The sequence below is a fragment of the Crinia signifera genome, chromosome 3 (assembly GCF_055691185.1).
Source record: "Crinia signifera chromosome 3, ASM5569118v1, whole genome shotgun sequence".
Taxonomy (NCBI): Eukaryota; Metazoa; Chordata; class Amphibia; order Anura; family Myobatrachidae; genus Crinia; species Crinia signifera.
Window position 1 is genome coordinate 197483781 of NC_139219.1, and position 25413 is coordinate 197509193.

General features: G+C 42.1%; 1 protein-coding gene across 1 annotated transcript in view; it reads right to left on the minus strand.

The window, feature by feature from the left end:
- Positions 1-25413, minus strand: part of KCNQ5 (potassium voltage-gated channel subfamily Q member 5) — a 527262-nt gene that overhangs the window by 306488 nt on the left and 195361 nt on the right. The window lies entirely within an intron of this gene.

Below are 25413 nucleotides of genomic sequence, written 5' to 3' on the forward strand. Positions count from 1 at the left end.
AAAAAAAGAGGCCAAACGCTGAGTTGCACAGGACCTGTCAGCTCACTCACAGCAGGCATCTCCCGCTGCATGGCATATTGAGGCTAGGTGTATGAGGATGCATTTATAGTAGGGGGATTTAACCCTGTATTTTTTTTATATAAGGCTTTCCATATCCTGAAAATAAGGATCACATAGGGTCTTGGGTTTTTAGTAACAAAATAGGGCAGTCTTAATGGGACATGTGGTTCCTATCTGCTGTCAATTCTGTTCCATGCTTCTATAGTTATACTGTATATACCCATTTAAGGGAAAAATAGTCATCAAACAGAAAGATGCAAGGCATATTAAAATAGAAAACACTTTTCCAGTCATATAAATTGACTACATGTTTTTTCAAAACTCCACAGCACAAGCTTTGCTACCCGTTTCCAGCTCTGACTGTGCATGTTATTGTACTGTCTCACTGCTGAACCTCGGAGCATCTGTCTTGTAAGCACAACTGCACCTGCTGCCTTGATTGGTCTGTGCTGGTATCTCAATCAGTCACACATTCTGCTGGTACAGCATAACATTTCTCTCAGTATAATCTATTACAGTGCTAGGTGACAATGTATAACAAACATTCTACAACGAACAGTTTATTTCACAAGTAAGCAGCAGAAATATACAGTAGCTTTAGATAAAATACACAATATGGGGTCACTGCATGGGGTAAGAGGTAAGCTTTTTGCAAAGCATATTCTACGCATTATCGCACAGGGCATATACTCAGGAGACCAGCATATGCAAGTACGGGTGATGCAGAGTCATACACAGTTAAATTGCATCTGCATCTGTAAATGAAAGAGAACCTCTCAACTTTAGAAGAAGCTGAAGTGGGACATAGTGTGCGCCGATAGCGTGTGTCCAAAATCCACGGGTGTCAAGGGGGAGTCCCAACAGGGGAGAGTCACTTACTGTTTGGCTGCAGGCTGGAGACAAATACAACTGTGTTGTTACTTATTGTACTGTATGTGTACCTCCCACCCCTGCTTGAAGGCCTCTAGAATTGTGGAGCCATGTGACAATTGCTGGGTGCCACCACCACTCCACAAGCAAATACTGCAGCATTTCAATCATACTATGACTGACAAGGGACTGCGAGTGATATTAAAAAGACCCATTTCACACACCTGACCCGAGCTCTATAAAATCAAAGCACATTATCAATAATACTTTATTTATTAAGGTACTATTTTTCATTTCAAAACATTTCACAAAAGACTTAAAAAATGCATATGCCTTCCCCCACACTGCTGTGCCCTATATGTCCCATGTCACTTCCAACCTCATGCCCCCTGCGTCCCTTCCAGTCTCATGCCCTCTATTTCTTTCCAGCCTCATGCCTCCAGTATCTCTTCCACTCTCATGCCCACCCCTTTTTCCCTTGCACCATTTTCCCTTCTGTGGCTCAATTAGATACAATTATTAGCATGTCAACATCACAACACCCCCCCCCCCCCTGCTGTAATTTCAAATGATTTCCATCTGCATAACCCTAATATAGTCCCTTGATTAGGCTGTTGGAAAAATCCTAATCAAGGGACGATAGTCATACTTCTTTCTTAGCAGCAATAATATACACTGAGTAACTCTTTTCAATGCCAGCAGGCAATTAGCCAAAAGCAAAAGTGAGTAAATGGTTTTGCAGACATTGTCTACCTTTCAAAGTGATAGTTGCAAGTAAAGATCTCTCACTCACCTAGAGGTGGACTGACCCCTTTACAAATTGTCAGAAGCAGCACATTGTAATTACCCACCTATCTACCCCTATCTCACGTACTTACAGAATAGTGGGAAAGTCTTGGGTATTCTTATATGTGTTTTGGATATTCTATACTTTGGATATTCTATGTATGTGTTTGTCTCCTATTCAATATTTTTATTATGTTATTGCTGTTTTTTGAGTTTATTGTTTGATTGAACACCAATTGGTAACTCATTGATGTGGGCATATATACCACTAGCAACCACACTTGAAACCACCTTTGAAAAAGCCACAGCAAGTGGCGAAATGCGTCAGTGTTAGACCCTGTCACCTACAGGAATGGACGACCAGCCACTTCTAATTTCCACCACCTTGTCTACTGCCTCTTGGGTATCATCCATAGGACTTACTGGATTCCATTTCGGGACAATCTGCAGATACATACCTCCAGATGAGCCCCATCATCCATAGCCACCTGTCGAGATTGTGTCCCCTCCATTTCCACCATTAGAGGACCCACTGCAACCCCCGAATTAACACCATCACCCCGGGGTAATCAGCAGATATCCACCTCCAGGTGAGCCTCAACATCTCCAGCCACCTGTTTGAGGTCTGTGTCCCCTTGAGTACCATCTTGGAGGACCCACTGCCACCCCCTAATTGTGACCACCACCAGATCATCTCAGGTGACTCCATTCGTACATTCACCTGTAGGAGGACGTTCCCATTGGGATACCAGTGCCCTACATCTATCCTCCAGTGGTTCCAGGGGGCTCCGATTTATCAGGGGAAATTTGGATACACTTACCTCACAGATTCCTCCAGCGGCACCATCTGGATACCGTGCGAATAGAGAGGACCAGTGAGCCTCCCCCTCTTTACATCTCCCCAAACCAGCAGAGATATAGGATTCAATACTGTGGTTAAGTGCACTTACCAGTTGGACTGATATTCTAATAGGCTATGGCCCTTGTCAGTGAGATTATTTATTTTAACAATTTGTATTAATATGTTACATGTGTGTATGTCAATGTTATTGTAGTATTGCATTAATTTGTTATAAAAAAGAATTATTTACTTAAATCGATTTGGTTATTCATTGTAATTCAAGCGCTGCTTCCTTGCTTTCTTTCTCTCCTTTGTGAATACTAATGAGGATTGACTACCCCTACTATACCTCAGCAGCGCTTTGGGGAGACAACTCCTGCCCATTTTTTATTCTCTAGTAGAATAAAAAAAAAATTGACTCAGTCCAATTTGAAATGAGCCTGATCAACTACGGGAAGAGATGAAAGAAATCATAGTGGACACAATGAAGAAATACATCCTACACAAAAGATCAGTGAAAAAATAGCAGTGGCTATCCGATGCCACAATCAAAAATAAAAACAAAAGACGAGCAGCAAAAGCCTCTGGCCATAACATTTCAGATGTTTAAATGCAGAATTTCAGAGAGAAGCAAGGCGGGACAAGGAGCAATATTGGAATGAGCGCTGTGCAAAGTTAGAAGAGCCACACAAGCAAGGGCATACTCGGGAACACTTTATGTACCTGAAGCAGGTACGTGCACCATTTGCCCCACAAAAGTCAGTAAGCATCAAAGATCAAAATGGCAAACTATTAATGGATGGAGAGCAAATCAAGCACAGGTGACAAGAATACACAACGAGCCTATATGCAGGCAATGGAGCAGGCCGAATGGCTAACCAGGACGGCCAGACTGAGCAGGAACCAGATATTCTACTAGAAGAAGTCGCCTGGGTGCTGAAACAGCTTCTCAACAACAAAGCTCCTAGCATCGACAACATACCATCTGAATTAATCAAGCCATTAAAAGTTTCAATGCTAACCACTCTTTGCCAGCAGAACTGGAAAACAAACTCATGGACAAAGGATTGGAAAAGGTCAGTCTTTGTCCCACTTGCAAAGAAGGTCAATGCACAAGATTGCAGAAATTCCTGGACCATTGCACTAATATCACATGCAAGCAAATTCCCGCTGAAAATCATCCAAAATTGCATGGGTTGATTTATGGAAAAGGAGCTCCTAGACATGCAAGCACGTTTTTGCAAGGGCTGAGGAACAGAGATAAAATTTCAAACTTACGGTGGATTATGGAGAAGACACGAGAGTACCAAAAGGACGTTTACCTCTGTTTCATCGACTACAGCAAAGCATTCGATTGTGTGGATTATGACAAGGTATGGAATTGTTTACAGCAAATGGACTTCCCAGAACACCTGGTGATGCATCAAGAAGCTACTGTTAGGACAGCATATGGAAATACAGATTAGTTTAATATTGGGTACTGTAAGTCGTTTGGCAGGGATGCATCCTGTCACCAGCCCTGTTCAATCTCTACACCAAAATGCGACAAAGCAACTTGGATGAGTCTACAATTGGAGTGAAAATCGGATGCAGGAACATCAATAACCTGCGATATGCTGAAGACACAACACTGCTTGCCGAGAGTGAAAAAACATTGGGGTTATCTGGTCAGATGAGTCATGGAGGAAAGGGCATGAATGGGACTGCACCTCAACATCAAGTAGATGAAAGTAATGACCACTGCAGACAATGGTGCAAGCATAATAGTCGATAATGAAGAAATCGAATCAGTGCAAGATTTTATCTACCTTTGTACCAAGATCGACCATAGGGGCGAATCGGGTCCTGAAATCAAACACCAAATTGTACTCGGCCGCGCTGCTATGCAAGGAATGACAAAGATATGTAAGAGAAATGACATCAGAATTGCAACAAAAGCATCACTGGTCAATGCAATCATCTTTCCTATTGCCACCAAAGCATGTGAAATCTGGACACTCAAAAAAGCAAATCACAGGAAAGTAGACGCCTTTGAATCATGGTGTTGAAGGAGGATGTTATGCGTACCATGGACTGCAAGGACCACGAACAAGGACATCCTGGAGTGTGTTAAACCAAACTCATCACTGGAAGGGAAGATCAAGCAACGTATTTCATACTTCGGCCATGTAATGCGAGAAAACTCCTTAGAAACAACAATAATGCTCGGTCTCGTAAGCGGGTCAAGAAAAAGGAGACATCAATGTACACGATAGTTGGACATTGTCAAAGCAGACACTAACATGCAAATGAAGGACTTTAAAGAAACAAGTGACAAAATTACATGGCAAACATTGTTCCATTGCGTGTCCGAAGGTCGATCTCGACTAAACGAATAATCATCATCAAGACAAGAATACACTTGTAAGTAGCTCTTAAAATAAGATGTACTACAGTACATTTTATAAAATGTTTTGTTGTCCAGCAAAGTGATGTCAAACAAGCTAATTTAATATACTGTATTCTATATTTCATTGAAAGATTTCAGCCTTCAGACAAGGGAGCAATTTTATAATTAACTTCACAAATATGTTGGCTCTTACGTCTATCACAAGTAAACAGGAAGGAGAACATTTCCTCCTGCTGCTGGCAAATGAGAGGAAGAAAATACACTATGGGATAAACAAAATCAATTATTTATTGAAATGACTTCTGTGTGGCAGTATTACATGAGTAATCAAAAGCAGCCTCGTCGAGAAAAATCTAAGTTATACTGTAAATAATGTTTATTTATCACCTGTTCTAGTGGCAGCCCTGATACACCTTATTACTTCCAAGTCTAATTCTAGAATGTTCCTATTGAGAAAATTCTGATTAATATTTTTTCATATATATGTATATATATATATATACATATATATATATATATATATATATATATATATATATATATATAGATACAGTAGATATATATTACTGTGCTAATATTTTAGAGCAGTATAAATTTTTTGAAAGCAGTATTAATTCTTCTACAGATGGAGCGCACTCCACCAGCGAGGGTCTGGCGGTTGGATCGCCAACCGCCATCCCCTGTCAGCCACCAGCAGGGGATGCCGACTCGCCGTTGGTCCGTGCCGCTCGCCCCCACCTCCCTGCTCCACCCCTAACCCTGCCCGTCTTCCTGAAGCGGAGACAGGCAGGGTTTGTGTCCCCCGCCTCCCAGAAAATGGGATGGGTGTGCATGTGGGATGCTCGCACGTCCCAGTCAGATGGAGCGCCATCTCCCCGGTGGGGGCATTCTAGCGAGCCCCAGCCCTGAACGAGAGGTGCTCCATCTGTATGTACACTTATACAAAGTCAAGAATTTTGTAGGATTATAGTCATCTTCTGTATGATTAACCATACCAAACAGGTGATCATAATTATCATATTCATATGTTGGTTGAAAAACAGTTATTAACTGAAACTGTTTTCTAGTAGGCTTAAAACTGGGTTAGGAATAGCCAAACTCTGCAGCATATTTAAGAGTGGAAGACACTTTTGTGTCATAGGTCATAAACCATGGCAATTCTGAGCACAGCACAGGACACACAGTAGTTATACTGCATCAGTATGGCCACAGTGGGAATCAAACCCATGACAGTGCTGAGTGCTGTGAAGCAGTGATGCTAACAGTTACATAGTCCATGCTGTAAATATTGATATTTTTATAAACTGGATACTGAATACAGTATTAACATTTAAAACTATAGATGGTCTATATAGTATAGGCCAGTGGACTACAACCTTTTTGGGGCGTGAGCTACTCAAGCCTCAAGCCGCCTGAAGATTTACTAAAATAAAAAGAAATTTGCATAATAATCGAAAAATGCCCTTTACACATTATGCCACACACTATAATGCCCCTGACACATTAAGCCACATACTGCAATGCCCCAGACACAATTTGCCACACACTGCAATGTCCAATATGCTGCATACATACCTCCCAACACTGGAGGCAGAGGAGAAGGGACATCCCCTGAAATGTTTTACACTATTGGGGCATGGTCAGCGCTCTGAGAGCTGCTGGCCATGCCCCCAGCCTCTCTGAATAGACACTGTGCAATATATACACATGCCACCAGTTACACAATACCTCCAATACCTGCAGCTATGCCATGAACACAATTCCCCCCCCCAGCAGTGCCAGATAAACAATGCCCACCCGATTATGGTGCTATTCCAAATAATTACTCTGGTGGTAGCCACATGCCACAATGGGTGCGGCCAATGAAAATGGGGGTGTGATACACATATGCCCCTAATAGTGCAGTGCCAGAAACACATATGCCCCTAGTAGTGCCAGATACACATATGCTCCCATGGTGCCAGATATGCCCCAACTGTGGCATGTGCAGCAAGCTCTGCAGAGACTCTTCCTATAATAAGAGTCATGGGGACAGGAATCCCAATGAGGATGGACCCCATACAACCATTCCTTACTGCTACTGCTAAAATTATAAACTTGACCTTAAAATGTACATTACAAGTTTAACATGACTTTATAAATTTACCTGTACAATTTCTATGAACGTAATACAATTTGGCAATGACAATGGCATTTACAATTCATGCCAATCAGTAATGATATGACGCCAATGTAATTTAGTATGGCTTGCTTTATAAAATCAGCGTAACATATTAAGTCTACTGATTCAATCTGAAAATCATTTCATCTGCAAACATGAAAAAGTTTCTGAGCAGAGTAAAATCGTTTTTAGACTCTGTCTCACAGAGGGTCAGAGGTTTATTTCAGCGTGCCAAATCTGACAGTGACCTTTGGGCGCCCTTTATGTGGTAACAGACTAGATTTATGGTTATGTCTGTTTAGATTAAAATCTTATTAATTTAAGATCCATTAAAAAAACAACACAAAAAGCACCAAAAAAAATATGGTATTAAAACAGTAGCATGATTTTAAAGGTAACTTACTAAATTGTAGTACAGTTTTAGTGTTATTTTATGGCCTTAAGACATAGAAGCAAATCCAGAAATGGGTACAAATGCTCAAAATAGTTTTTTGATTAAATACCGCCCTATGATGTAGGCTGGAGAGACCACCAGATGACCTTATACAGCATAGTTCTGTGCAGGACGACCCAGAGTGACTTACTAAGCAGCTGGAAATATTCTGAAGACATAATGCATAGATATGTTTTATTGTACCTATTTTAGTTTTCCTTTAATTACAGTGGATTTAGCTTGACTCAAAGTTTTAATTAATCTTTATTAGGTATTATAAATGGCATAGTTATGCCCCAGAATAGCTGGAGCAGATTAAGTTCAGTTGTTACACATCAATTAGCAGCGTGCTCATCAATTTCTTATTTCCATATTTTGGCACAGTTATTAAGTTTATGAATATTATAAATCACTGATTAATTATTGTGATGACTTTCCTTTTTACCATAAAAATAAGTCTTCTGGACTCTAAAATACATGTACTGTGTAACAAGTTTAATAATGCCTTATTTGTTCAACACTTACAGAATGTATCTGTGCTTTTAGTACATTCCACTCTTTGTTTCTTAAAATTCATAAATTCCCTTCCGGGGATCCTATGTACTTGGTGTCGGTGCCATATATAGATGCATTATGATAGTCGTGCTTGGCTGTGCTGAACACGTCTTCAGCTAGTAAAACCCTTCAGTCAAAATATTGTCTTGTTTTGTGTCCATGAGCATAGATATAGTATGTGAAAGGGTGCCAATGCTATTTGGCCCAGAGGTTTAGGGGGACCCACACCCTGCTCATACAGTTGTTTACCAAGTTCATGTCTACCACGGTCCTGTCTTTTCATCACAGTAAAGCTTCACACAGATATGATACCTCTCCTCCAATTAGGGAGGCCAATCCCAGGTTTGGGAACAGTGGGATCCCCGGAAATTGGCCCCAAAATGCAGGAGTTTGGATCCTGGGATTGGAGCCTCCAATCGTAGGGTTGGTGGGATTAGGTGCATATGTGGTGTTTTGCTGGAAAGTGCTGAGAACTAGCAGCAGTTGTCTCAACTCTGCTGCCTAAGAATGCGGCCCTGTAGGTAGTGGAGTATATGGTGCTGAGTCGGGCAGCCATGGAGACACAGACAGCACCAACAACATTTCAAATGTAGTAGAGAACACCAGCTATTTGGAGCTTGCGGACCTGAAGTCACTTAGGGAAGAGGTCAAGCAGCAGCTTCTGATTGTCTTTCTGACTGCAAGCTCCAAATGCCAGACAGATAAATATCATGTTTGTAAGACACACTCACATACATACATATATATATATATATATATATATATATATATATATATATATATATATATATGTCCAAGATGTCTTGGAGACACCAAAATATTGGCTCACCAGGATACCTGAGACAGAAAGACTCCAAATTGATGGTATGGAATTGATGTCGTGATACATGATTTATTGCATTATTGTTTCCCCATGACCACTTTACAATGATGTAAACAATGGCTTTGTGTAGCAGGGTCAGAGCCATGATAATGCAATCATGACATTATGGGTTCTATGTACTTTGCCTTGGAGAGAGATAAAGTGGACGGAGATAAACTTCTAACTGTGATGCTACAGGCTGTGTTTGAAAAATGTGATCTGACAGCCAATCAGGAGCTGCTGCTGCAGCTGTTCCCTAATTTACTTCCAGTACGCAAGCCCCTATTGGCTGGTGGCCTGCATATCACCCTGTTTCAATCGGCCATAAAACTTGAGCAAATCATAGGTGTCCTGGATTAAATGGATATTACGGCAAGCCTACGTCTAGCCTCAAATAGCAAAATGCATCATAGACTGCAGCAACAAAATTCAACAACTTTCATGGCCTACTTACCTGCATCTCAACTTTATTAACAATTTAATAAAAACCACAATAAGAACAAGAGTCGTAGCACATAAGAATAGGAGTATCCAAGCAGGGGTACATTACGTGGAACTCCCCAATGCACCAGCAAATGGGGATATTGCTGCACTATTATTTATATTATAAAGCTATTCTTAACCTTGCTGCCCAGCTATATTAGCCTCACAGCTTCCACACAACAGGTTAGTATACTGGTCTCCTTCACAGGGTTTCCATAGCAACCACTGCTTCTTACCAGGACAAGATATTTATATGACCTGGCAGGGGTGCACATATATAGAGGCATTACTAGATTCCCATTACACAGCAGGGACTTTCACTCATTTTATTACAAAATAAATAAAATTACACCACCTTAGCAATGGTGGACTTTAATCAGGTTTCTTCCTTCGGGGTGGAACTAGTCAACCACAAGGATGTCCAGGTACAGTATATAAAAAGGTACTGTGCAGGGATGTAGTTGGCATTTCAACTGTGGCAATGCCAACGGTCACAATCCGGACACTGAAATCCTCACAGAAATCCCAAAAATGCCTGCGTTATCCTGGTGTTCCTGATCCTGAGGTAAGTATTAGGGTTAGGGGAGGCACTAGAAGGAGGGTAAGGGTTAGGCTGCAGGAGGGGAGGGTTAGGTTTAGGCATTGGGAGGGGGTGTCAGGGTTATGATGTGGGAGGGGAGGGTTAGGGGGTGGGTATGGAAGAGAGTACTTAACAAAATGTGTCAGGAACATTATTGTTTCCCACCAATATAAATAGGCTGCATTGATTTATGTGGGTTTAAAAGTACAAACATATAAAATAGTGAAATCTGCAGCTGGATAGATCAGATGAAGATTCTGTATGCAGACTTCTGCATAGTTTTCCTTGGTAAAACCAGAGAACTGAGAGAGAACCCCATCCTCAGCCAGAGGCAATAAGTACAGTGTCTATAAGTGGCCCTTAGAGAGTACAACTATGAATAAATAAAATTATTTTGTAAACATGGAGATGCCATGACTTTGCTGTTCTAAACATGAAGAAATGATCTGTTATTGTATTGTAGTTAAAAAATTATTAATTGCTTTCCTGGAAACCTCCTACTCTACACAATCTCTCTGACTATTAATCATTAGTCCTTAAATGACTGCAAGGCTGAACCAGGTTAGAGATGCCGACTGCTTAATTGCTATTACTATATACAGGGGATCATTCTATATTAACTAATCGGGCTACATCTACTGTGATCAGCAGATATACAGAGGAAGCTGTTAATCATATTCTGTGACAGTAGTTGTAAATACTCCAAAAATCGCATGCTTATTAGTGACACAGCAAATGACCCAGGGTTGTAGATGGCAATTAATTACAATGAAGTGAGCACTGAAAGAATTGTGTAAATATCAGTTAATTAATTTCAATGTTACTATCTACTGTAGTTTTCCTTATATATTACGGTTTTTATTTGTTACATGGTGTTAAATGTATTACTCTAGGCATTTTTTTAATTATTATACACATGTTTCTGCATTAATGTTCTTGAATCAATGGGAGATAAGCATATGATATATACAGTAGGGTACTTGTTTCCTAGAACGGCCACAATCTTGTCCAGAGCCAGATTAAGGTCTAAATGGGCCTGGAGCTGAAAATTATGAAGGACCTATTATGCGCAATAATAGGGGCCAGCACCTAATAATGTGGGGGGCGTGGCCAGTGTTCTGGTTGGGTGGTGTGCTCATGGGTGTGTCTCTATTTGTGTAACTACTCCCTCCTATATCCCTATAGATTGTAAGCTTGCAGCAGGGCCTCCAAGTCTGTCTGTTGTTACCCAGTTTGTCTTATCACTGTCTACTATTGTAAAGCGCAACTGAATCTGCTGCGCTATATAAGAAACTGTAAATAAATAAATAAATAAATAACTACTTTCAACTAATTACATATGCCTGGAAAAGGCAGGGGGTTGGCATAGGAAAAATGCAGGCAGATATATTGCCGGGTGCCCTCCAAAGTTGCACCCACAGGATGCTGATGTCCTAAGATTGTAAGATACTTGCGGGGTAAGGCGGCACTCCAGTCATAAAAAAAATACTGAAAGCCAAAACTTAGTAGATAACATTTCAGCACCTTTTATGTGGTCACCTACGTTTACCACACCATATACCGGGAAGCGGTCAATATGTCGGCGGTCGGAATCCCGACGGTCGAAATACCGATGCCGGAATCCGGACCGCCGCAATGCCAGCACTTTGTCTCTCTTTGGGTGTCCACGACACCCATAGAGGGAGAATAAAATAGTGTGCCGAGCGTAGCGAGGCACCGGGCTCGCTGCGTGGCCAGCGCAGTGTGCCTGCAAGGGGGAACAATCCACAGCCCCCCCTTGTCGGCATTGCGGCGGTCGGGATTCCTGCATCGTTATTTTGACCGCCGGGATTCCGACCACTGGCATATCATACCGGACCTCATATACTCCTTATACAAATCATGCAACAAAATAGTAACCCCTTTATACTGTACTTGCCTCTTACATATGATTCACACTATGGCACACGGATTGAGTCATAATCCACATTATGCCACACAGATTAAGGCAAAATTTCCATTTTCCTACATGGATTGAGCCAAAATACACACTATAACAAACAGATTGAGGCATTGTGCGCATTCAAAATTACACCATAATGCCCATTGCATATTAAGCCACACAGCATAATGTTCATTGAGTATTAAGACAAACACCATAATGCCTACTAAAAATGATGCTACATAAGTGCTGCTTACCTACATGCTCATTGCCAGGGGTTCCATGCTCATTGCCAGGGGTTCCATGCTCATTGCCATGTGGGATTGCATGCTCATTGCCAAGGGGGAATACTTGCTTGCGGTAACTGGGGACAGCCACCGCCGGGCAGAAATGACAGCCATTGACAGCCGGACAGAGAGCAGGGGGCTGCCCGGCTGTTTTCAGAGCAATGCAGGTCCATAAAAATACAATTTATTCCTATATCATATAAAAAACGTTCAGAATGTGGAGATCGTTCATCAAGATGCCCAACATCAATACATTTCCAAGATCACAAGTAAGTACAGTATAACATAATTCCATATTGGATATAGCTGAATTGACAGAAACATAACGCGTTTCATCTTACAACTTCATCAGGGGTAAATCCAGATAGTGAATAATGGTAGTGAACTGTCAGGACGTCTCCTCGCAAATAACATTTCTTAAAATCACACATACAGAGTGAGGATAGGTCCAGAAAAAAAGTGTTGCTGCAGTGTTTGACACTTCTATCCAGCTGAATGGTCTCTTAGCCTGCTCATCCACAACTTGTGGGGGCATTCTGATTGCTTTTTATGTACTTTATGAATAAGTTGTATTTTTATATTTTGTAAAATCTTGCAAAACAATTTTATTAAGATATACACTCTTGTACAAATATAAAACATTGGATGGCTTTTCACTTATATCTGCTGCTTTGAAGGTCTCAATGAGCACAGTGGACTCCATCATCTGTAAATGGAAGAAGTTTTTAAACACCATGACTCTTCTTAGAGCTGGCCGGCTGTTTAAAGGGCCCACCCTCTCCTCTAGCCTCCAAATCTTTAAGCGTTCCCTGAAAACTCACCTCTTCAGGCAAGCTTATCATATTCCAAAACCACCACAAAACCTCCATTAGCTTTAATATCTAATTGCATACCATCAGGACTGTCTTGTAATTTGGTGGGACTGCTATGCTATGTAATCCTATATTTATGTATAGTATCCTTATAGATTGTAAGTTTGCAAGTTTACCTCTACTGTATGTCGGTTTGTTTCTACCCAGTTTGTTTTATCACTGTTGTTTCCAATTGTAAAGCGCAACGGAATATGCTGCGCTTTATAAGAAACGGTAAGTAAATAAATAAATAATAATAAATGGTCAGGGAGGTGGCCAAGAACCCAATGGTGACTCGTTAGAGCATTCCTATTGTATTTTTATATTTTGTGAAGTCTCGCAAAAAGTTTTTTATTAAGATAAACATCTTAAAACAAATATAAAACATTGGGTGGCTTTCCACTTCCAGTTGTGCCTTCTGATAACTTTTTTTTTTTCTCTCATCCCTCACTAACAAGAGGGGTTCTATCACAGGTGCTGCCATTCCCCTCACCCTATCTATCCCATAGCGCAGTGGTCTCCAACCTTTTTTGGGTCGGGAGCTACTCGCGACAAAATAGAATGCCCGAAGAGCTACTAAAGTAAAAAATGTTAAAAAATCTGCATAATATAAAAAAAAAATGCCCTTTACACATAATGCCACAAACCGTAATGCCCCTGACACATTAGGCCACACACTGCAATGCCTCAGACACAATATGCCACACACCGCAATGTCCAATATGTCACAAACATACCTCCCAACACTGTAGGTAGAGGAGAAGAGACATCTGCGTGGCACGCGCCAAAGATTAGAGGGTTCAGCTACTACCGTGGAACTCCTGCGAGGCTACATCCCCCATTTTTTCCGCTATGGGGGCATGGTCAGCTCTCTAAGAGCTGTAGCCACATGGGGTGCGGCCATGGAAAATGGGGGTGTGATACACATATGCCCTCAATAGTGCAGTGCCAGATACACATGACCCCAATAGTGCAGTCCGTGATACCCATTATAAATATGCCCCGCACCGCGATGATCCATTATACAAATGCCCTACACCTTGATGCTCCATTATGCATATGCCACAATGTGAAGCTCCATTATACAAATGCCCCACAGCGTGATGCTCCATTATACATATGCCACACACACGATGCCCATTATACATATGCCCAACAACGTGATACTCCGTTATACAAATGCCCCACAGCATGATACTCCATTATACATATGCCACACCGTAATGCTCCATTAATCATATGCCACACCGTGATGCTCCATTAATCATATGCCACACCGTGATGCTCCATTAATCATATGCCACACACTGTGATGCTCATTAAACATATGCCACACAAATGATGCCCATTACACATATGCCCCACACCTTGATGCTCATTAATTAATAATCATCAAGGTATCTGGGGCATATGCCACACACATGATGCCCATTATACAAATGCCCCACAGCATGAAGCTCATTATTAATGAGCATCAAGGTGTGGGGCATTTGTATAATGGGCATCATGTGTGTGGCATCATGTGTGTGGCATATGCCCCACACACCTTGATGATTATTAATTAATGAGTATCAAGGTGTGGGGCATATGTTTAATGGGCATTATTTGTGTTGCATATGTTTAATGACTCATTAAACATATGCCATACACATGATGCCCATTATACCTCAAGCAGTAAAAACGGAATGCAGGCTGGAGTCACCCCTAATGTATTGCACACACACAGTTTAAAAAAAAAAAATTACCTAACGGAGTTGAGCAGAGGCTGTGGCGCAGGAGTTGAGCAGAGGCTGTGTCGTCGATAAGTGCGGCATGTTGGGGACGTCAGGAGGTCACACTGCTGCCAAGTGAGGAAGCGTTACGCGGCAGGAGGTCACTGCTGCCGTCAGGTCCAGAAACGCGGCATTAACTCACTTTCTGACCTCCTGCTGCCAAGCAAGGAACCGCTACGTGGCAGGAGGTCACTGACAGCCCCGAGCTACTGTAAAACACCCGGTGAGCTACCCGTCGCTCGCGAGCGAAGCGTTGGCGAACGCTGCCACAGCGCAATATAGAGGCCTTACCTTTTATAAAAATAGTATATATATATATATATATATATATATATATATATATATATATATACACACACACGTTTTGAGTCCACAGTCACCTCCAGCAGTGAGTAAAAAAGTGGGGTGCACCATTAGAGAGATCCCAAGGGGGATATCCAAATATAACTGAAAAGTCCAGCATTAGTACAAACACTGAAGAGGGCACTCACCGATCGATGCAAAAAATTGGTTATTCATATAAAATCCATACATACATATATATATATATATATATACAAACCAAAGAATGACCCCACGTGCGCCCTTTAATGTGAGCAGCTACTCTATAACCCCCCCTGTTAGTGGGAGGCAAAAATTAAAATAGAAACAAGAGGTATAGAGAGCGCTTTTACCACCTAATAGAACTTCCACCAGTCAAAGTAATATACAGTACAGTAACCCAATACAATGTATGATCTTAAAACTAGAATGCTTTATTTGTGTTTCAAGAACCACATCTGGACATTGTATCCTTTTCGGAAATGCGATATCAATAACCCCTATATATATATATATATATATATATATATATATATATATATATATACTGAAAATTACGAAGAATAAGCAGCACTCTGAGACTGTACAATTCAGCAGAAAAATGGTGTATTTAAGTTTCTCAAAGAATGGTTCTTTGAGAAACTTAAATACACTGTTTTGCTGCTGAATTGTACAGTCTCTGAGTGCCGCTTATTCTTTGTCGTTTTCAGTGTCCATTTACATTAGAGGGCACCAGAGCAGGTGGAACCCATTGAAGGGAGTGGCATGGTCAGCATTCCCCCAAATGAAGGTAATGTGGAGGATCCAGACTAGCTTTTGTTAACAGTAGCAGAAGCCCAGGTGTAATCAGCAGCACCTGGGATGTCCTGATTTAAGGCTTTCTAGGGCATTAATTGCTGCCTCTGGTCGATGGTGGACTATCTGCCCAAATGATAGGCCGGGGGTGTGGATTAGATTAGGGAGCATTGGAGCCTGTAAGCAGTCTGCTACTGTATGCCTGTAAGCTACTGCCTGTGATACAAACTGCAAATGAATGTCACCTGCTCTGCTGTACCTGCTGTTGAGAATAAACTACCAAGTCATCCTCTGAGTCCCTGTGTTTGTGATCCTTTTTACTAGCTGTAGTAAAATGAGCATACAATTTAATGGTAAGTTGGGGCGCTTTAGGGTTTACGCAGCGAGAGTTAGTACAGTAATCCCATATGCTGATCAAATGCTGATTGTTGCCGGAAAATATGGTTGGATGATGATATTAATTTCATCTACTGTATGTGCATTTACCAACTGAAATAATTTTGTACTATTGGATAGAGCTTTTTTGGGGCAGATGTATTAAGCCTGGTTAAGTGATGAAGTGTGATAAAGTGGAATGTAAAGTGGAATGTAATAATGCATTAGCCAATCAGCTGTGTTTGAAAAATGACAAGAGTTGATTGGCTGGTCCATTACCGTTATCACCTTTTACTTTACCACCACTTTATCAATTTACCAGGCTTAGTACATCTGCCCCTCTGTCCCTAATCAGACCTGCCCAACTTGGACACTTTTGTGTGTGTCTGCTCCTAGTATAAGTTAAGTTGCCCAGATTTGCCAGCGAATGCACACCGATAGGTTCTTACATGTTCATACTTAAAATGTGTACAGTAGCTTTTTTAAAAAAAATACACATGAGAAAATGGGCAATGTTCTGTTTTATACGACCATCAGCTCCCATTACCCATATTAAATTCAGCATGACAGCAATGATGTCACCAGTATTTAACCTCAGGTATAAAACATAGAGTCCCACACTTACCACTACAATGCTAAATACAGCCTATTGAACATAACCTGCTATTTGATGAAAGAAAAAATGTGTTGCTGAGCAATTTATTATCTAAACCTCTAAATCTGTCTGCGTCTCTCAGATGCAGAGAAATGCTGCAGGCATTAGACAAATCAGTTCAATAGGAAACGGAGAAGCAGACAAAAATGTAAATAACTAAAGGAAGTGTATGACTTTCTGGAGCAAATATTCTGATTTCATTAAATAGGAAAATACTAACTACGAGAGACAGGTGCACTTTAGATGTTCTAACTGGCCAAGCATTATTTCACGCTTGCTGTGTTCCTCGGGCAGTAAGGGATTATCATATCTATGCTTTGAGAAGGAAAGTTTAGCTGGTAGCTGGTTGATATTTGTAGATGCTAAGGTGCCCATACACGCACCGATCCCGGCAGTGCGATATGTGCTTTGAGGTGCGCGCTCCCGCGGCACCTCATCGCACAGTACAACAAGTATGTGCTGCACATACTTTTTGTACTTGTTTTTCATCGCATCGCATCGCATGCACAAGGCATGCACAATGCATGCACAAGGCATGCAATGCGATACGTGCTATTTAAGCTCAAAACGAACGCCCGCATCGAGACGTGTATGGACACCTCTAGTCTTTCATTACATAATCTAAATATATTTACCCATTTACACATTTATTGTGCCAATTAGCTTTTTTCTTTTATAAACAACAAGTCATATAGGGTCCGATTCAGACATGGATTCAGTATCAATGTTCAAATATTTTCATGCAGCAAAAGACATCTACAGTATAGCAAAAATACGCCTCCTGTATGCAGCAATGATCCAAAATGCTGCATCCAAACACCATGGTTGCATAAGTAAGTAGTAAATACGTTTAATTTATATGGTGAACTTTCTCCAACAGGCCTCAAGGCGCTTGCATATATTGGCTATCGGCCGAAGCTTACTCTGACTGGCTGCCAGGGTTTGGAAGTCTGCATCCAAAGACTTACAGCCTGGCCCCTGCACCATTACAGAGAAGGGCAACATGTCACTGCCCGTGCTCTGCCCCAAATGCTGCAGTATATGGAGTTTGTTTACTCAGATTGGGTTATTGAAGATGGGGTGTTGCCCATAGCAACCAACTATAATCTACTTCTTACTTATTGTACAACTTCTAGAAGATAATAGATAGAATCTGATTGGTTGCCAATAGCAGCATCTCATCTCATATCAACAGAACTCCCATCTTAGTAAATGAACCCCTTTGAATCATGATGCAGCTTAGGGGTACTGCAAGAAATTACGCAGGACACATTCTGCACATGCGCAGATTGGGTCCTGCACAGGCACAGACCCACAGATGTGGGTCATAGGTGAGTCACTATGACCTGCTGCAGTATATGCACACACCAACAAAAAAAGTGGCATGGGCTCATAGAAAGTGGGCGTGACCTCACAGCCCGACACTCATTTTTATTACTCCTGGGTCAGGGAGATGCTGGGCTACTCCCGGAGACTCTTGGGGTATTCAATGTCAGGGGTATGGCTGTCGAGCAAGCTCGACAGCTGCGCCCCTGTCCCGTTCTCGCTTTGCTCGACGTGAGCTCGGCGGTCGGGATTCAATGTCCCGGCCGCCGAGCGGTGAGAAGGGGGCGTGGCCGTGAGTTGAGGACGGAAATAGACGAGCTCCGGCAGGGAACTCACCTATTTCCGGCTTTTCTTGACAGAACAAGCCCGACAGCTTGTGATGTCAGGCTCGTTCTGCGGAAAACCCCTGTTCAATGCTATCGGGGAAGACAGCATTGAATAGGGCCCCGCAGCCATCTCCCCCGTCGGGAGATGGCTGCGGGAGGTCGACACACATTGAATGCCCCCCTTTGCAGTTTCGGCTCCTGCACTGTGACAGGTGGCGGGTGCTGCACATGATGTTACAGTGCAGCACCTGGCTCCTGTCACTGAGCAGGAGCCAGCATTATGTTGTTATATCTCAGTGGGTGACAACAATGTGTGTTCCGTACCGCCATAGTGATGCTACTGGCTTATGTACATCTCTGAATCAGGCATAAAGATTGTAAAGTGTTATGTTTGGATGGTTTCTTTTATTCTGTTGTGAATTACAGAAATTTTGATCACCTTATGAACTGAATGCTAAACACTGGCGAATATTGGTTCTGTTTACAAAAGACAGAAACTATTTGTAGATGACAGGTGCATAATAATATTTAATACTATATTATTTGGAATATTTGGAATGAATGCCTTTGCTAGTTTTTGGCACTAGTGTCATGGTGATAGGAAAGGCATAAGTCTTTTAATAAGGAGTCAATGTATTAAAGGGAGATATGTCCATTGCCCATTTTTGCCAGAGGATCCCTAGTTATTAAATGTAACCCCCCAGACATTGACATATGCAGGACGGGCCATTAAAGTGTTGTTACAGCTGAGACACAGTATACATTCATGAGCCAAGGACACTCACTAACCCAGAGAACTTTACATTTCAGCAATAACTTATTGCCTACAGCCTTGATATACTTTGTTATCGCTACACATTTATAAAGAGTGGGTGAGGGATATTCATATTCAGTGAGGGATAGTAGGACATAGATACATTTAAATAAATGAAACCATATTAAACGTTAATAAGAAGGTAAAATATAATGATGATCCCCATTCCCTATAGCCCCATACTCACTAAGGCTGAAGAAACACTCAAACATGCGCTCAAACAAGCATATTTAATATTTGTGTAATTAATATATTTGTATAGAATATACCATTTGGATGGATTGTATTTGCTAAACGGTGTCACTAATTGCTATTTCTTTATATGATGGCATTTGTTTAATGTTATTTCTTTATACATTTTTAAGTTTCTGTTTAATTAAAAAAAAAATCGAAATAAAGAATACCTGATTTAAAAAGGTATGGTAGATTTTAAAAGTGGTAGCCAACTCCAGTCCTCGAGAGCTACGTACCAACAGTTCACATTTTCCAGACAACCTAGCTGCTGCAAAGGTGTACTCGTTACTCACTGACACATTTTAAAAGATCCACAGGTGGAGCTAATTACTTCACTTGTGAATCTGTGAGGAGATCTGAAAAACATTAACTGTTGGTAGCTCTCGAGGGCTGGAGTTGGCTACCCCAGTCTTAACGTTTTGGATTAAAAAGTATGTGAGGAATCTGGCAAGTGAGAGCTGAGAGCAAAGTTGGAACCAAAAAGTGGTGGGCCCAGGAGCTGTCCGCTGCTGGTGGAGCAGCCCAGCAGGGACAAAACTTGGATTTTTGTCACCTTGCGCAAGGCAGTAATTTAATGACACCCCCCCCCCCCCCCAAAACAAAACAAACAAACAACAGATTATCAATTATATAGAGAAAAGGGCACACTATTGGACAATATTGCCCCTAGTGTGCCCCAATTGCCCTAAGCTGCTCTGTCACATGGTCCCCAGCAGCGTGATCATCTACATGCACCCATGTGGGTCCACATACACTGCACTACATCACTACACTACACCACCTTACACTAAATTACACTACAACCCCCTATATGCTACATTACATCCCCTTATACGCTACACTATACTACATCCCCTACAAGCTACACTATGCTGCATCCCTCTACACCAGGGGTTCCCTGGTGTAGAAAAAAATATTATATAAAGTAATTTGTGTCTTTATGTCATTCCTAGGTTCAAAGGACGGGATTCGCTTCTGTTTGTCCACATAAATTATGACTGGAAGCCACAAGCACTGGTTTTGCCTTTTCCTTTAACCCCCTACACGCTACCTGCGCAAGGGTAACTAGCAACAAAAATTGCGCTGTCCTGGAGGCTGACTGATAGGAAGCAGACATTAGCAGGTGGACTCCTGCCATTTTCAGGGAGTTTCCTAAAAGAATCAGAAAAGAAAAGAATCAGAAGTGCACAAGCATTTTAAGGGAGGGTCTGTGACGTCAGCGTCTTTGTCACTGATGACCAGTAGTAGTAGGTCTCTGGAATTGAGAAAGCCGCCCTGTGAGCGGAGAAACACGTTTTCCTTAGGAGTCCATCCCAGAAGCTGGCCGCCCGGTACCCCTACAACACCGTCTGACCCGTGGGTTCTCCATCCAGCAGCACACTCGGAACTGTGGCAGAGTTCTTAGGTGTAGCTGCACCACGTGAGTCTGGCGATCTACTGCATACCGCCGCCGGGAGAGACTGAGGCCAGTACCCCACACGCCAACACTGGAGAGAGGCACCCACACTAAGTGCATTATCCACCGGAGCGGCGCAGCCCGCCAAGAAGCACCGTGCACCTCCAGCTTCCCCAGGAGCAGCACCAAGCGGTTGGAACAGCCGCATGTCTGGGACGGGTAATATACCTTAAATTGCAACTATTGTTACTGTCTGGATCTAGTGACTGTACCTCAGCGCTGGATGCGCTTGTGATATAAGCATTGACCTATTCGGCTTAACAACAAAATTACCGACAGTTGGAATTATTCTTGCTTTAAAGTTCCAGCAATATATACAAAAACCCGGACGCGGGTAACTGCACTCAATGTTGGACAGTGCCTCGTGCCTCATTCAAGGCTGACCTTTTATTCTTACTAAACACGTGTTTAACCTGTACTTAACCTGGTATCATTCCCCACCCATTTATCTTATTTTATTTTTTATTTTAATTTTGTTTATTTTTATTTATATTTTTTATTGTTTATTTCTTTAAATTTCTTGGTTTCTTATCGTGTGTACCCAATAAATTTGTATTAATTTTAACTGTCTAGTGCAGGGGTGGCCAACCGGTCAGAGGTAAAGAGCCGAAAAATATCGGTAGTCAAGCTAAAGAGCCGACATCATGCGCGCGCCAAAGGCGCATGCGCCAAAAAAGGGGCGTAGTCTTTTTTGACCCCTTGGGTGGCCTCCAATAGTGCAGTGCCATATATACATATGCCCCCAATAGTGCCAGATACACATATGCCCCCCACGGTGCCAGGTATGCACCACATGGTGCCGGGTATGCCCCCACAGTGCCAAAAAGCTGGTATGCCCCACAGTGCCAAAAAGCTGGTATGCCCCCACAGTGCCAAAAAGCTGGTATGCCCCCACAGTGCCAAAAAGCTGGTATGCCCCCACAGTGCCACAAACTGCTATGCCCCCACAGTGCCACAAACTGCTATGCCCCCACAGTGCCACAAACTGCTATGCCCCCACAGTGCCACAAACTGCTATGCCCCCACAGTGCCACAAACTGCTATGCCCCCACAGTGCAAATTTCCCAGCAGTAGCACTCGCCGTTGTTGCTGCTGCTGCCAGGCGGGGAGAGGACAGTCTGGTGTCCCCCTGCAGTCCTCCTGTCATGTCACCGATGGGAGGAGAGCACAGCACACCGTGCGTCTCCTTCCCCCTCACTTCCCTGTGACTGGGCCGCCCACCAATCAAAGCTCGCTGGCCGGCTCCTGATTGGCTGCTGGCCCACAAGCTCTGATTGGCGGACGGCCCAGTCACAAGGATGCACAGTAAGAGGTAGGAGAGATGCGTGATGCGCGCTCTACTCCCCTCAGAAGGAGAAGGGATTCAGGGAACCGGCAGCAGGGGGGACTGGGACAGACGGTGGGCGGCGGGCAGCAGTGGGAGCAGGAGCCGCACTTTACAAGGGGGAGAGCCGCATGAGGCTCAAGAGCCACAGGTTGGCCACCACTGGTCTAGTGTGTCACTTCAGCGCCCCGTGCTATTCTGGATTCACTGATTTTTTTTCACAATTGCACAGACTGGAAGAATCATTTGAAAGGTTTGTGAATTGCAGATGGATTTGCAAGTGAAAAGGAAACTGCAATAATTGCACAATTCATTTGCAGATTTACACAGGGCGGGGTTTTCTTTCTGTCTGGGTGGCAGTTATCTATTCTACACTTAGTCATCTGCAACGTTGCGGATCAGCGAACAGGGCTGAATCAGGCCCAACGTCAGTAGATCTTTTGAATAGTGAAAAATGTACAGTATATACTGGACATTTTGGTCTGCGCCTTAGAGGGTTAAGAATAACTGTCTTCTAAATTATCTTTATGGTACATTCTGTACTGTATATAAATGCAGTACAAATTACAGTTTAACAGGCTCTTTTAGGTCATGGAAGAAGGCTTCTCAGGAGAAGTTATTACAAAATGCTGCCAGATGCCTTTCATATTGTTGTTAGTTACCATATGTCGGATAGAAGTTTTTATATATGTGAATACTGTATTTATGGGACAAAGAGCGGAGACCTTATTTCTGTTTTCAGGATTTTTTGATTAACATTTTTAAATGTTTTAAAGCATTATCATCGGAAAATTCCGTTCACTATAACTAACTGCCAAGTAAACCTCTCATCAATAATGTTTCAATGAAAATGAATTTTAGATGGCTGCTATTTATTAATATGTAACCTTTATCTGACTTGCAAATAAAGTGAACCTGATGTTTGCATACAATGGGGTTGACGTGATAATAATAATTCACTAGGAACCACCAAGTCCTTCAGGTGCCATAGAGTACGGTCTAGAATGTTTGATTGGTTCATACCATTGCTTGACTGAAAATAGAAGAAATTAATAATTTACTTTTGTCTTAATGACTGAATACAATTTTAAATCTAAAGCTTTGGAACTAGATTAAGGAAAGAACAACCTTTCTACATGGCATGTTATCTTACTGTTCTTCACCAACAACAAATTATACCAGGTAAAGGAGCCATTCAGATGCGTAGCCCATACACAATTGTGTTTCCTGTCAGTACAATGCTGGGATATTTACGTTCTATATCAGAAGAGATAAAGAACAACTGCTGCAAGCACCGGTCTTAAACGACTTGAAAAATTGGCTTTTTATCACCCAGCAGCCAGGGCACAATGTGTTTCCACAGCAGCCAGATATTTTGTGTGCAGACATGCAAATGAGAGCACACTTTACCTAGGTTATTCTGCCAAAACCTAAATGTAGAACAGTGCACATAAGAGGTGCTCTTTATTCTACAGTGAAGTATAGGATTACAGGAATAATACAAGATTTTACAGAGCTCTGTGTACAGAATAAAAGCAGTGTTTCTATTCCGGACACTGAACTCCAAGGGGAGTTTAAATATCCTGATAATACTTATCATGCAATGGTTTACACAACTGTAAAGCATAACAGAATATGCTCTCACTTTATAAGTGAATGTTAACATACTTTATCTATCTACTCTCCGGGAGAAGTCCGGAGAAGAGGTGCTGACGTCAGCATTGGGGTTTCGGCCAGCACTCCACATTGTAAGGCCCTGCTCCATCATGGCAAAATGCTGTACATTGATGGGGTGGCGGATAAACAAATAACCTCCAAGTTCCTCTGGCATCCTGCGCAGCACCTGAACTCAGAGGCTTTGACATTTGGCTGGTTATGTTTCTGAAAATTTTATGAAATATGATAATACGTATTTATTGAGATTTGTTTGATTTGCACGCATCTTTATCCTATCTCTTATGTTGTGGTATTTTGTGTGAGAGTCTGCATACTTTCATTACTCTAACAGCTGCTATAGACGTCGGAAAATTTCGTAAGCACCCCCCCCCCCCCAAGAAAAGATAACCCTCCCCAAAAAATGGCTCCTCTAGCATCCTCAAAAAATGTCTGCTGCATGGGGGTGGACATTTTGTGAGGGTCAGTTTTTATTAACATTAGGAGCAAGGAGGCTCGCCGGAACAGCAGCAGAGAAGTAGATTTGCGGGTCCCAGTTACAGACACGGCAGCGGCAAGTAGAGGGGTAAGGCAGGTCCCGGCAGACAGCAATGGTGCGGTGCAACGATAGCCCCTGCAGACTCCTGGCGCCCACACTTACAAAGCGCCTCCCCGTCACTGTGGGGCTATTGTTACACTACTGTCTGCACTTGCTTGTAGGTCCCACTGCACATGTGCACAGTTAGTGTGCGCTCATGGTTTCTGTAAAAATGTAGTAGGCATTCTTGGGTAGTGACAAGGATGTGGCTTAGAGCATACATCAAAATGGTCCATGTTTTTTGTGTGTTATGGAGTGAAGTTGCTGAAAGTGGCTGTGTACACACGCATATAGGGAGGCCATACTCATATGGAGAAACTGCACCTGCCATAGAGGTGGTGCAAGTTGTGATGGCGTAAGTGATAGTCATGTCTAAGGATAGTGGTTGTTGCACATTTGAACTGTTAAAATACACATACATGGACACATACATGGACACAGAATCAGCCCCTGTGTATCTGACTATTCAATCTTACCAAAGGCTTATAGCACATATTATTACCTCAGTCCTTCCCTCTTTAAGGGATTATTATATAGTTTTACTACTTTATATATACAAAATGTTGGCACTGTAAAATATATAAATAATTTATCATGTTATTTTAATACAAGATGTTAATAATTCTGCATTAATTAGCACTATGTTACTTTTATTCAGCCTAGATTCCATTAATATTAATGATTA